We start from the raw sequence: 13,016 nt of genomic DNA, 5'->3' as shown, positions 1-13,016 counted from the left end.
AGAAATCTATGCAACTAGTATCAATATGACATTTAGCAGTGTTGTAGAATACAAAGTTAGCGCTCAAAAATTAATTGTATCTTTATAAAATAACAATGAACAATTAAAATTGAATTTAAAAAATTCTATTTGAAAGGCCTTCTAAAATTAAATTAAGAATATATTTAACAAAAGATGTAAAAATTCATCATTGAAAACTAAAAAACGAACTGAAAGAAATTAGGACTCATATACATGGAGAGATATTACATACTCTCAGGTTTACTGGAAGATTCTAATACATAATTCATTAGAAATTCAGAGGTTCACTGGAAGATTAATTGTTAATGTCTATTCTATCAAATTGACCTATGGATTCATAGCAAAGCCAATCAAAATTCTGCCAGCTATTTTCACTGAAATTGACAAGTTGTTTCTGAAATTTATTTGAAAATTTAACATAAGTCTACAAAATACCCAAAATATTTTCTTTAAAAAAAAAAACAAAATGAAGAACTTACACTATCTACTGTAATCAAGATAATATACTATCAACAGAAAGACTGACATAAGAAACAATGAAGTTGAATAGAGTCCAGAAAGATTCACACTTACATAAGCAGTTGACATTTTTCAAATGTGACAAGAAGACTCAATATTCCTGGAATGTGGCAGTCCGTTTTTTGTTGCTCATAGCACAATACCACAGACTTGATGGGTTTCAAAGAAAAGAGGTCTATTCTGGATCACAGTTCCGAAGGTCCAAGGTTAAGGGGCCACATCTGGGGATGGTCTTCTTGCCAGCAGAGCCTCAAGGCAGCGGAGGGCATCACATGGGGAGACCTATGGAGCATGTGCACGTACCTCCTCTGGCTTCTCCCTATTCTTAGACAGTCTCCACCTGATGACTTTATCTAATCCTAATCACTCCCCCCCACAAGGCTCCACCTCTAAAAGCAATATTCAGATTAAGTTTCCACCCTGTTAATACCTCACACAGGGGGTTAAACTTCAATATGAGTTTTGGAGCAGACAAAGCATATTCAAACCATAGCATGGAATGACTGGATAGCCTATGAAAAAGAAAGAAGGATTTCAATCAACCCCTAACCATAAACAAAAATTCCCAAAATAATCATATAATTAAATTGAAGCCTAATGCTATAAAACTTCTAGAAGAAAACAATGGAAAAATTCTATTGACATTGGGTTATGTAAAGGTTTTTTTTTTAATATGACACAAAACCCATGAACTATAAAAAAGAAATTGTCTATAAATTAGACTTACCATAATAAAAAATTTTTGCTTTCTGAAAGACACTGTTAAGTATATGAAAAGACAACCCACAGACTGGGAGAAAATGTTTGCAAAGTATTTATTCAACAAAAAACTTACATTAAGACTATATATTTGTTCACCTTAAAAATTTAAAAATTGAAAATTAATAAAAAGATTATATAAAATTCTTTCATTTCAATAGTAAGCAGGCAAATAACTGAATAAAAATAAAAATTAAAAAATGATTTTAACAGATACCTAATAAGCATATTTAAATGTCATGAAATATATAAACCACAATTATTCATCTGGGAATATTAAAACTACAGAGATCTACTACTATAAATCCATCAGAATTACTATAATTACAAAGATGGATAATGCCAAGTATTAGCAAGAATGTCAAATAACTGGAACCCTCCTAATCACTGGTGGGAACATATTATGGTACAGTCACTTTGAAAAAACTGGCTGATAATTTCTTAAAAAGTTAAACATATGACCAAGACATTCTACTCCAAAGTATTTATACAAAAGAAATAAAAACATGTGTCCACACAAACACTTAAATACAAGCATTTACAACAGTTTTATGTATAATAACCCACAGTTGGAAGCAATCCAGATGTTTACCAATGGACAAACAAAGAGTGTGCATCCATCAATGGCATATAATTCAGCAATTAAAAAAGAAATATACACAGCAAACTGAATTCATGCCAAAATCATTATGTTGAGCATAACAAAATCCTACACAGAGCCAAAAAGCTGTGACAAAGAAGTTTCATGCTGCCTGGGATCAAGCGTAGAGGAAGACAGGAATGAACAGAAAAGGGACAGGAAGAATTTTTGGAGGGTGAAATATTCCCTGTCTTGATTGTGGCAGTGGTTTCATGAGGAGATACACTAAATTTTATAGTACCTTGAAGTAATAAATTATGCACAAACAATATCTCAATAAAGTTGATTTAAAAACAAATGAAGAGTAGCCCAATGCTGTATCTCTACAAGTTAATCTCTGGAATTTGGAGTCAAATTTTCTTTCTAAATAGCATCAGTTTCCTCAAAAGCCTCAAATACTGTGAAATCCATTCCTTGTCTATTTTCCTTTCCTTCCTCTTATGTATACTCCTACATGTCACTCCAGATGATGGTCTACTCACAAAATAAAGAAGGGCAGGAAGGTTCACTTTAACTAATGCAAAATCTCCAGACCTGCCTATCAGAATGACAACATGTGTGTGTGGTAAGTGTGTCATTCCTCCCAGATCAACCTTCTATACTGAGAGCTATATAGGAAAGCAGTGATGCAATTGGGTTATTAACTAAATGATCAGAAGGGCAAGAATGAAGAATTGTAAAAGGAGTGTAAGTACCAATCTGTGGTCACGTGTAAATCATGCCACCTTAAGGTGAGCTAATTAGAAAGAAAGGGACTATTATCACAGCATCTGATTCAACATCGGTCTTCATGGCTACATGGGTATCCTGCCCACCCTCACATTCAGGTCACCTGATACATGAAGAGCTAGCCAAACCAGATTATTTCCTTCAATCTAGGAAAAATATTTAAAGCTTCAATTAGTTAAACTGACCCAATAATTTACTGTGATCCCAAAACCAGCCACAGTAATTATCTACGATTCCAAAAAGATACATTCAGTATCCAGAAAGTTTTCTGCTATTTCATTTATATACCCAGTTCTATTATTTTGACCAGCTAATGACTGATATCTGCTCAGGGTCTGAGTTCTGCTACTCTTAAAAACCATCAGGGGGCCAGCACCGTGGTACAGTAGGTTAATCCTCTGCCTGTGGCGCCAGCATCCCATATGGTCACTGGTTCGAGTCCCAGCTGCTCCTCTTCCAATCCAGCTCTCTGCTGTGGCCTGGGAAAGCAATAGAAGATGGCCCAAGTGCTTGGGCCCCTGCACCTGCATGGGAGACCAGGAAGAAGCTCCTGGCTCCTGGCTTCAGATCGGCACAGCTCTGGTCATTGTGGCGATCTGGGTAGTGAACCAATGGAAGGAAGTCCCTTCACTCTGTCTCTCCCTCTCACGGTCTGTAATTCTACCTCTCAAATAAAAATATAATAAAAAAAACCCTAAAAAAAAACATCAGTACTTGGTACTCAGAGAAGGGTTACAGTAATTGAAGTGAGGTTTTGTTATCCTCTGCTCCCCACTGAAGGGCAGATGGTATTTCTGAGCTAAAGCACGGGTATCTGAAATTGTGTTAAATGGAACCATAACATATTTAATTCCAGCCAATTGCCCTCTGGACAGAAAGTATATTTGGAGGATCTGCAGATGATACTGCCAAGGTTTCTAGAGAAGCAGAAGAAACTCGTAGCTGACTGCCAGTTAAATGAACTTAAAAACTGTCTAGTCTTGTGCATATGCACACATCTGAATCTATCAGGTAACATGGTGAGTTCTTTGTGCTCTGTGAGCAATACATACTATGAGTAATTAGTAAGAGACAATCAGAGAAATACACTGGAAGGGAAAAAGAGAAAAACTCAACACAAGGAGAATCGTCGCCAACTCAGTAGAATATACACTGATCAAGAAAAGATGGAGAACAAAAACAGATACAAGGCTTAAAATCGTAAGAAGAGTATTCAGGAAGAATGAGTGAAGATGAAAATGTATCTTTTCTAGAATCCTTAAAATATACTAAGTGTTCCACTGGAAACCTTTATGATAAGTCAAAGTCTTTACTACAATAGCAAGTCCAGCACTCTGGTTTTCACTTGATGAATGCTGTAAATTTTCTTATTATTGTAGGATGAAGGAGAATGATCCTTGCAACCACTGAAGAAGGTAGAGATAAGAAGTGAGACTAATGGAGAATGAGAGATAAAAGGGAATCCTTGAGAAGACAAGGAGATGGTTGAACGCACTCATGAGATGTGACACAGAAGTTGAGACACTTGGGGTTAAATGGCGTCTCAAAGACCTTTCACTCAAAGTCCTTTACTGTGTTTTTGTTGGATATAATAAAAGGATTCTATGAAGATGTCAAGAATACCTGCTTATTAGCTGTTTTGGCTTAAAGTTCATTTATAAAACAGTCAGAAAGGAGATCTGACTATTTGAGACTCTGAATGTCTTTAGTAGATCAACTCTGGAATGAAAACTGAAGATCCTTCCATCAGGTCTCTGAATATTGGGGTAGTCTAGAGTTCTGGTTTAATCCACATGTTTGACTTTTTTTTTTTTTTTTTTTTGAGTCAGGTTTCTTCTGGTTTCATGAGCCATGAGGGAACATTGCTTTTTTGCGTGTAAGCCAATCTGACCTCTTAATGAACCAGGCCATGAGCCTCGTCTTTACACACTTTCAACGATCTCTGTTCCAGATCAGAGAATATTTCCTCTGAAGATAATGAATAGTAAGAAACCCACAAAGGATTTCTCCTATCTGAGTTAGCCTGACACAAATGTCAAGTTCAGGCAGGCCTGCCCTGGATCTGCCTGCTCGGCAATGCTAGGCCAAGCTGGGGTTTTAGAGTCAGAATTGATCATGCCTTACGTCCCTCAGAGTTCAGAAACGAACCAGTTACAGACAAGAGAAGGCTTAAGACAGAGACACTGGGAAGGGGCAAAGAATGATTCTTTCTGCCTAGGGAGTTGTCAGCTGAAGTTTTCCACTGGTTCAAGTTAGACTTCAAAAGATATCTTTCTAAGTGAAAATTTTGAAGAGTTGTCTATTAGGGTTTATTGTCTGTTTGTGTTTCAATTTCATAAGAAATTCCACAGAGATCTCAAACTGTTAATCATTAGAAGGCATAAAACTAGCTAATGGAATAAATATAAGGATTTTTTTAAAGTTCATGGAAATGGAATTAAAAGGATAAGTTTATTTTGGTATAAAAATTTGAAACCCATGCATATTTTTTCATAATGTTCTTCTCTTTTATATTATTCACTTATTTTCATTTTTTATTTAAAAGAGAGAAGACAGGGGCTGGCGCCGTGGCTCACTTGGTTAATCCTCCGCCTGCGGTGCCGGCATCCCATATGGGCTCTGGGTTCTAGTCCCAGTTGCTCCTTTTCCAGTCCAGCTCTCTGCTGTGACCCAGGAGGGCAGTGGAAGATGGCCCAAGTGCTTGGGCGCCTGTACCCGCGTGGGAGACCAGGAGGGGGCACCTGGTTCCTGGCTTCGGATCGGCAGAGCTCCGGCCGTGGAGGCCATTTGGGGGAGAACCGGCAGAGGGAAGACCTTTCTCTCTGACTCTCTCTCTCTCTCTCACTGTCTAACTCTAAAAAAAAAAAAAAAAAAAAAAGAGAGAGAGAGAGAGAAGACAGACAGATGAAGAGAGATCTCTCAACTGCTGGTTTACTACCAAAGCTTGCAACAGCCACAGTTAAGCCAGGCCAAAGCCAGGAGCCCAGAACTTAATCCAGGTCCCCCTTGTGGGACCCAAGTACTAAAGTTGTCACAGCCTTCCAGGGTTCATGTTAGCAGGAAGCTGGATCTGAAGTGGAATAGCCAGGACTCAAATCTGGACATGGGATGTGGGCATTCTAAGTGTTGAGTCACCTCCTGTGCCAACGGTCAGTGCCCATAAAGTGTGTTTTCCATGTACTTCTTGAAGCCCTCTTGTATAGCTGGGGAGAATTAAGGCTGAATTTTATCCTTGTTCTATTGTTGTTTCTTATACAGTCTGTGTTAGCCCAATTTTCATTATTTCAACAGAAAGCCTGATGCTGGATGTTGAGGATTCAGATCTCATGATGGCCTTCTTGCTAGCAGTGTCCCAAGGCAGTGCAGGGCATCACGTGGCCAGAAATGGGGGTGGGGTATCTTTTGGTCTCTCTTCTTACATCACCACCAGTATTCAGTCATGCAGACCTTATCTAATCTAAATCACATCACAAAGGCCCCATATCTAGACACCACCATCAAATTAAGTGTCCACTGTGTTAGTACTTTACAATGGGGATTAATATGTCCACCTAAGATCCCTGGGAGACACCAAACCATATCCAAATCCTAGCAGGGTCAGTCTCAATTAGGTCCTTCTGAGCTGTCTGGAAGGAAGGAGAAAATGCATTAGGGTTGTGAAGAAACTGAATTAGCTGTGACTGCAGCGCTCTTGTGGACTTTAACAGTTAGTAATTTCCAGATTGTTAGGCCAATGTCAGCCTCAGGCAAACACGCCAAACAGATTCCAGTTCTGCCCCCTGTGCAGGTCCACTGCACACTGGAGGAGCAGTCTCAATCTCTCTGGCGCAATTTTGGGCACTTCTCTCATCTCCTTCCCTCTTAACAAAATCTCTAGAGAGATCTGAGCTTCTGTTTGTGAGTTAAGTCTACCCTATCCCTGCTCCTCGCCCGCAGTTCTATTTTAACGAGATGTGTCTGAAGATGGAAGCCCCAAACAAGTGAAAGTGCCAATACATGGCAATACATATAAACAGGAGAAAATATTATTCATTGAACATCTACTGTATGATGCCAAAGGGCTGTTATTTAATAAAAATAAGATTGGAAGGAGGATTTATATCCTCATTATAGATGAATACACTGGGTTCAAAGTCCTATAAAAACTGGAGAATAAATTGAACTTCAGCCTTAGTTTTAAGTAAAGGTTTTTCCCATTGTGCTCCTTCTGACTCCTAATATTACTGAACCCTTTCACTACGTGACATACTACCTGATTTATCGACTCCATAATACTAGATTGCTTGTTTGTGGGCAATCTATGTAATATTCATGATTACACTTCTAACCCCCAGCACAGGGCATGTCAAAGAGTATCCAATGCCACCTTCTCAAATTGATTTAAATATCAGCAAAACCACATTCCTATTTATTTCATTTATTCATTCATTAAACAAATACTTTTTTTAGTAGTTAGAAACAGTTTTGGAGTAGGAGTTAGATAAATAACAAAGTCATTCTATACAGTGATAGGACTATGAAGTGTTCAGAAAACAAGAGAGGTCAGTGCTGTGGTACAGCTGGTTAAGCCGCTACCTGCAATGCTGGCATCCCATATTGGAGCACAGGTTCAAGTCCTAGTTGCTCTGCCTCTGATACAGCTCCCTACTAATGCTCTTAGGAAAGCAGTACAAGATGACCCAAGTGCCGGGGGGCCTCTGCCACACCCCTTGGAGACCTGGATGGAATTCTAGGCTCCTGGCTTTGGCCTGGCCCAGCCATGGCTGTTATAGCCATTTGGGGAGTGAAACACTGGATGGGAGTTCTCTCTCTCTCTCTTTCTCTCTCTCTCTTACTGTCTTTCAAATAAAATAAGTGTTTAAAAAAAGAAAAGAAAACACAAAAGTAACACCAGTAAAGAAAACACATCAGTAAAGAAAACACATCAGTAAAGATTCCTTGGAGGAGAGATATTTTTATATTAAATGTGAAGAATGATGCAGTGTGAAAGGACTGCTAAGGTTTGAACCTGAGAGAACCACCAAGGGTATGTCATGGGCAGATGGCAAGGTCAGAGTTTAATTCAGAAAGAGATCCTGGCTTCTTTGTGGAAGATGAGTAAAGAAGATGAGGGCATCATTTGTACACAATTGGTGATTCTGATGAAAGATGGTGGTGGTCTGCCAGCACCGCGGCTCACTAGGCTAATCCTCCGCCTTGCGGCGCTGGCACACCGGGTTCTAGTCCCGGTCCGGGCGCCGGATTCTGTCCCGGTTGCCCCTCTTCCAGGCCAGCTCTCTGCTGTGACCAGGGAGTGCAGTGGAGGATGGCCCAAGTACTTGGGCCCTGCACACCATGGGAGACCAGGATAAGCACCTGGCTCCTGCCATCGAATCAGTGCGGTATGCCGGCCGCAGTGCACCGGCTGCAGCGGCCATTGGAGGGTGAACCAACGGCAAAGGAAGACCTCTCTGTCTCTCTCTCTCGCTGTCCACTCTGCCTGTCAAAAAAAAAAAAAAAAAAAAAAAAGATGGTGGTGGTCTACTCCAAGGTAAAGAGTGTGGCATTGGGGAAAGTTGGCAGATGTGAGAGAGAATGAAAGTGAAATGAACAGAATTTGGAGACTAATGCAGAAAGAATTGATGGGGATGATCCTTAGGTTTGAGTGTGAGAAAGCAGTGGACCCTAGTGGCTTTTAATAAACTCTCAATCCTTTGGGGCCGGCACTGTGGCACAGCAGGTTAATGCCCTGGCCTGAAGCGCCGGCATCCCATAAGGGCACTGGTTTGAGACCCAGATGCTCCACTTCCAATCCAGCTCTCTGCTGTGGCCTAGGAAAGCAATAGAAGATGGCCCAAGTGCTTGGGCCCCTGCACCTGCATGGGAGACCAGGAAGAAGCTCCTGGCTCCTGGCTTTGGATTGGTGCAGCTCCAGCCACTGCGGCCAATTGGGGAGTGAACCAGTGGATGGAAGACGTCGCTTGCTCTCCCTGCTTCTCCTCTCTTTGTAACTCTGACTTTCAAATAAATCAACCTTTTCCAGGTGAGGAAATCATCTGCAGAAGAACATCTCCACTGAATGTCTTCCCAAACAATCTAATGAAGCCTTAGATGCATCATGTTTATTTTTACTAAATTATTAGCCTCCATCCAACTAGTTTGCTACATCTCTTGATAACACCATCATCTTTGGCATCACTAAAGTGGCAAACCTGATGTTCACCACTGGTGCCTCCATTCCTCAACCGTCCCTCTGCAATGGAGTAGTCACCAAGGCCATTCCTTACTACAGTCCCTTGGGCCAGCCCATCCTTCCATTTCCATCACTGCAACTCTAGTCTGAGTCTTTATCACTCAGGCCTGAACTATTTCCTAGCCAGCATAGTTTCATAGCTCATCTCCTTACCTCCAGTTTTGCCCAGTGCAATCCCGCTGGTACGCCATGACCATAAAGCTCTTCTTTAAACACTGCATTAATCACTTCTCTGCTCAGTCAAGCTTGGTGCACTCTTCTTCAGCCTGAGGTGTTATCATCTTCCCAGCATGCCTAGGGAACCTTGGCTTAGAATCTGGCTTTGTCCTAGTGTTCTCCCCTGCTTCCCCCAAACAAGCCATCATCTTGTTGGGCTCAGTGCCCATCTCAGCCTCCGAGATCCTTCTGTGAATGTCCACAGCAATCCCTGCAGCCCCTGAAATCCTCTGGCATGTGCTACCACTTTTGTTTATCTTCTTGATTTCATCTCTGTGTAAGTCCTGGCTCCCTGTCTGAGGCGTAGGCTACTTAAAGCTGGGACTATAGGTTGCCTCTATAACCTATGGTGCATGTGAAGAGGAGGAAAAAAAAAAGAGATTCTGGTCAGCTCAAGTTGTTGTTTCTGGCCACTAGTTTCAGGTCATGGCGATTTGATGGATACTGCATCTAGGATATCTTTGCTGGTCTGGGTCTCGGACCAGTCAATAGCGGTGACTGTGTGATATGTCAAGGTCACAACTCTTTCCCTCACCCAGTCATTGTTACTCAGGCACATATTGCTGACTCTGAGTGGCTGGACTTAAAAAGTCTTCTATGAGGGGACTTTAAAAAGTTTATGGAAAATGAAATTAGAAGAGAAGTTTATTTTGCTGCAGAATAATTTGAAATCCATACATTTTTTTCCTTGAAACTTTTGAAGAGCACTTGTCTGTTAACCAACCATGGTGCAAAATCAACTTTCCCAAGGGAAACTCCAGGAAGCATTTGATTTCAGCCTTTGTCACCTGCCCCTGGACCTCCTGTCCACCCAACTTCAAAAGATATTCAGTCATTTTTGTAAATATGTGTGTTCTTCTCCCAGTAACCACAGTTTCACCCCCAAGGTTTATTTTAATATATTTCTTGCAACAATACTCTTCCTTATTATTCTCCCATTCCCCCAGCAAGGAATCCCTATCTACCCTACATTAATACAGTTAGAAGGGTGAGAAGATGCACTGGAAAAGGGAAGATCAATCATCCCAGCGACCCTAAGCAGAACAGGAGTGATTCAACTCAAGGTAACCTGTGATTTCAACTTTATACAAGGGAGAGGCTCCTTTAATTTTTAAGTGCCTGTGCCACAAATTATTTTATGTTTACCTCCCCCCAACCTCAAATTTGTTTTCCGTTCTTCTGTACCTAAAGAGGCTGCCTTGTACAGACAAGATCACCAGGGAACCTCTGCCAGGTGCTTCTGTTGAGTCAGGGCTAAAGGAGGTTGGGAAGAGGAGGGACCCAGCTTTCATGCCTCACAGCAGTTCTGCAGTGGTTCCTTCATCTACCACAACAGGACTTGCCCGGGGCTCATCTTCCTTCCTACCCTCCGGGCTCCAGCAGTGCTCCCTTCCACCTTGTGTCCCTTCAGGCTCCGGAAGGGTAACAGGCTCCTGCTGTTGCTAATCTCTCAGCACTTCAACATCCCTCGCTGACTCTCTTAACCATGTGTCTTCATTGAACCCTCCATGGTTAAGCTCCTCAAAGTGGGAGTGGGGATTTAGCCTAATAGGTAAGATGCCTGCATCCCATATCATAGCACCTAGGTTTGATATGACTCCAGCTTCCTGCTAATGCAGACACTGAGAGGCAGTAGTGGTGCTACCCACGTGGGAGATAATGATTGAAATTGTCAGTTTCTGGCTCCATCTCTGGCCCAGCCCCAGCCATTTCAGATATTTGAGATGTGAATGAGTTAATGGGCACCCTCTTTCTGTTGTCTCACTCTCTCTCTCTCAAATAAACAACAACACAGAAACTCTTTTCAATGTGCCATGTATCTGCTGCATAGACCTTAATTATTTCAAAATGCCCACAAGTGTTCCCAGATTTATCTTTGCCTCTATAAGGGTGAATCTGGGTACGTTTGTCTCTCCCAAGACACCAAGCACCACTTCAAAGCACACATTTCATCTGTGTAAATCCAGGGTTTCTGTGAAAATCCATGCTTCTAGATGTGAACTGTATTATCCTGCACCTTGCAGAGTTCCCAATTAATAGAGAAAGATTGTGACTATGTTATGGTCTACTCTTACAGTGCTGCTACATTTAATGGCCTCAACTGCAAAGTGGTGTGCCACCTTCCAAACCTAAAATTCCAACACACTGTGACTTCTATCATGTTTTGTGAATCTAGGTAGTTTGTCACTATTGTAGAGGATACCCATGATGGGAGTTATTCCAAGACAGCTGATGCTTCAATACTGCTTCCTTCAAGGTGATTTGGTGATGCTTTGCTTTCAGTTCTTCTTTCTGCTTAACAAGAACAAGCTTCATTCTCATAACCAGAAGAGCCACCTAGTCATCTACTATTATCAAAGAGATGAGGACTAACCAGATGCGTTAGCAGAATTTGCTGTGTTACTCCTTATTGAAGACCACGGTGATTCTTGTTTTAATTATGTTTTCTCCACATATCCCTAAAACAAATTTCCAGCATATTTCCAAGTTATTTCAGCTGGAATTTTCTCTACTAATCTTAAAATCAGTATTCCTACATTTTGCTGCTTCCTAAGTCTTCCCAGTGGAAAAAAAGGAGAGAAAGGAGCTCAGAATTCCTTCACTCAGAATTAGAATGTAGTGGAGCTGTCTCTTGGGGAAAAAGCTTTTTTCATCTGCATGTAAAGTTGCAGACTCCATAAGGGCCCACGTGTACCAATTTGAAGCAAAAGTTTCTCAAGCAGAAGTCCAGCACCAGTCCTGTCACACAGCGTAAAACAAATCACCCAAAGGGAGCAGCACGTAAATCACTCAACAGAGATTGCCAGAAAATTCCATTGCATTGCTTCCAAAATCTAAAACCCAAACATGCAAGAGCTCCAAACTCTTACCTAAAAATTCTGAAGGGAAAATGAACTGTGAATAACTATGGAAAAAGTGTAAGCAATTCGTCCACCTGATGGGACCACCTGCTAATCAACGTTCACACAGTATTCTGTATCCAGCCATGAATCAACATTCTTGAGCTAAGTTTATGGCTCAAAAAGCCAAAGACTCCTGTCATCATCATCACTGTTATTTACCAGTGACTGAGCCAAAGCCTGTATGAGTTGCTTTGTTTCTGAAAGGATGTTGACCTACCTGGAATCTGATGTAAGGGAGGAGCAGGGGCTAGTTCCAGACAATGAAGTTACTGGGGAGTACAGGAAATCACAGGCAGAGCAAAGTGGAACTTTGGGGAGTAAGGCTTTAGTTTCTTAACCCACTGCATGTGCATGGAAGAGAGAACTCTGCTTGTGTTAGAAATGTCTAAGGAAAGGTACTGCACACACTTTTAAATGAATGTGTTCTAGTACAAGACAGAGTATTTTGTGTAAAACTTTTCTAAAATATTTATTGTAGACAAGAAATAAATATTTGTTATAGAAAAATATCTTCCTTCCCAGGTGTAGGAAGTGGGGTCAAACACAAGGAGCTCCTAAAAATTAGAAAAAGAGAAATAAATTTCCCTCAGGAGTGTTCAGCTATAAAACCAAGGCACTGAAATAGATTAAAATTGCACAAAATCTAGCACTAAAGCACAAGATGTGACTCAATATATTTATGTTTCAGTTTGCTTGGGCTGCTATAACCCAGTGCCACAAGCTCAGCGATTTAAAATTACAGGAATTTGTTACCTCACAGTTCTGGGGACCAGACACATAAAGTCAAGATGACAACAAGGAGTAGGTGATGTCAGCAAGATGGTGGAGAAGTAGATGCCAATATCCCTCTCTCTATAGAAAATAAATAAACAGCTATCCAGGAACAAAAGTAGACTAGGAGAGCTCAAGTGTCCAATCAAGAATCTATAATGACACAGTGGAGCAAACAATGGAGAATAACAAAAAACATTATGTGGTTATTTTCTATCAGTGTCAG

This window comes from Oryctolagus cuniculus, chromosome 2 (genome assembly GCF_051225735.1).
Source record: "Oryctolagus cuniculus isolate XC-2025 breed Fujian yellow rabbit chromosome 2, ASM5122573v1, whole genome shotgun sequence".
Lineage (NCBI taxonomy): Eukaryota > Metazoa > Chordata > Mammalia > Lagomorpha > Leporidae > Oryctolagus > Oryctolagus cuniculus.
This window is presented reverse-complemented; position numbering follows the sequence as displayed.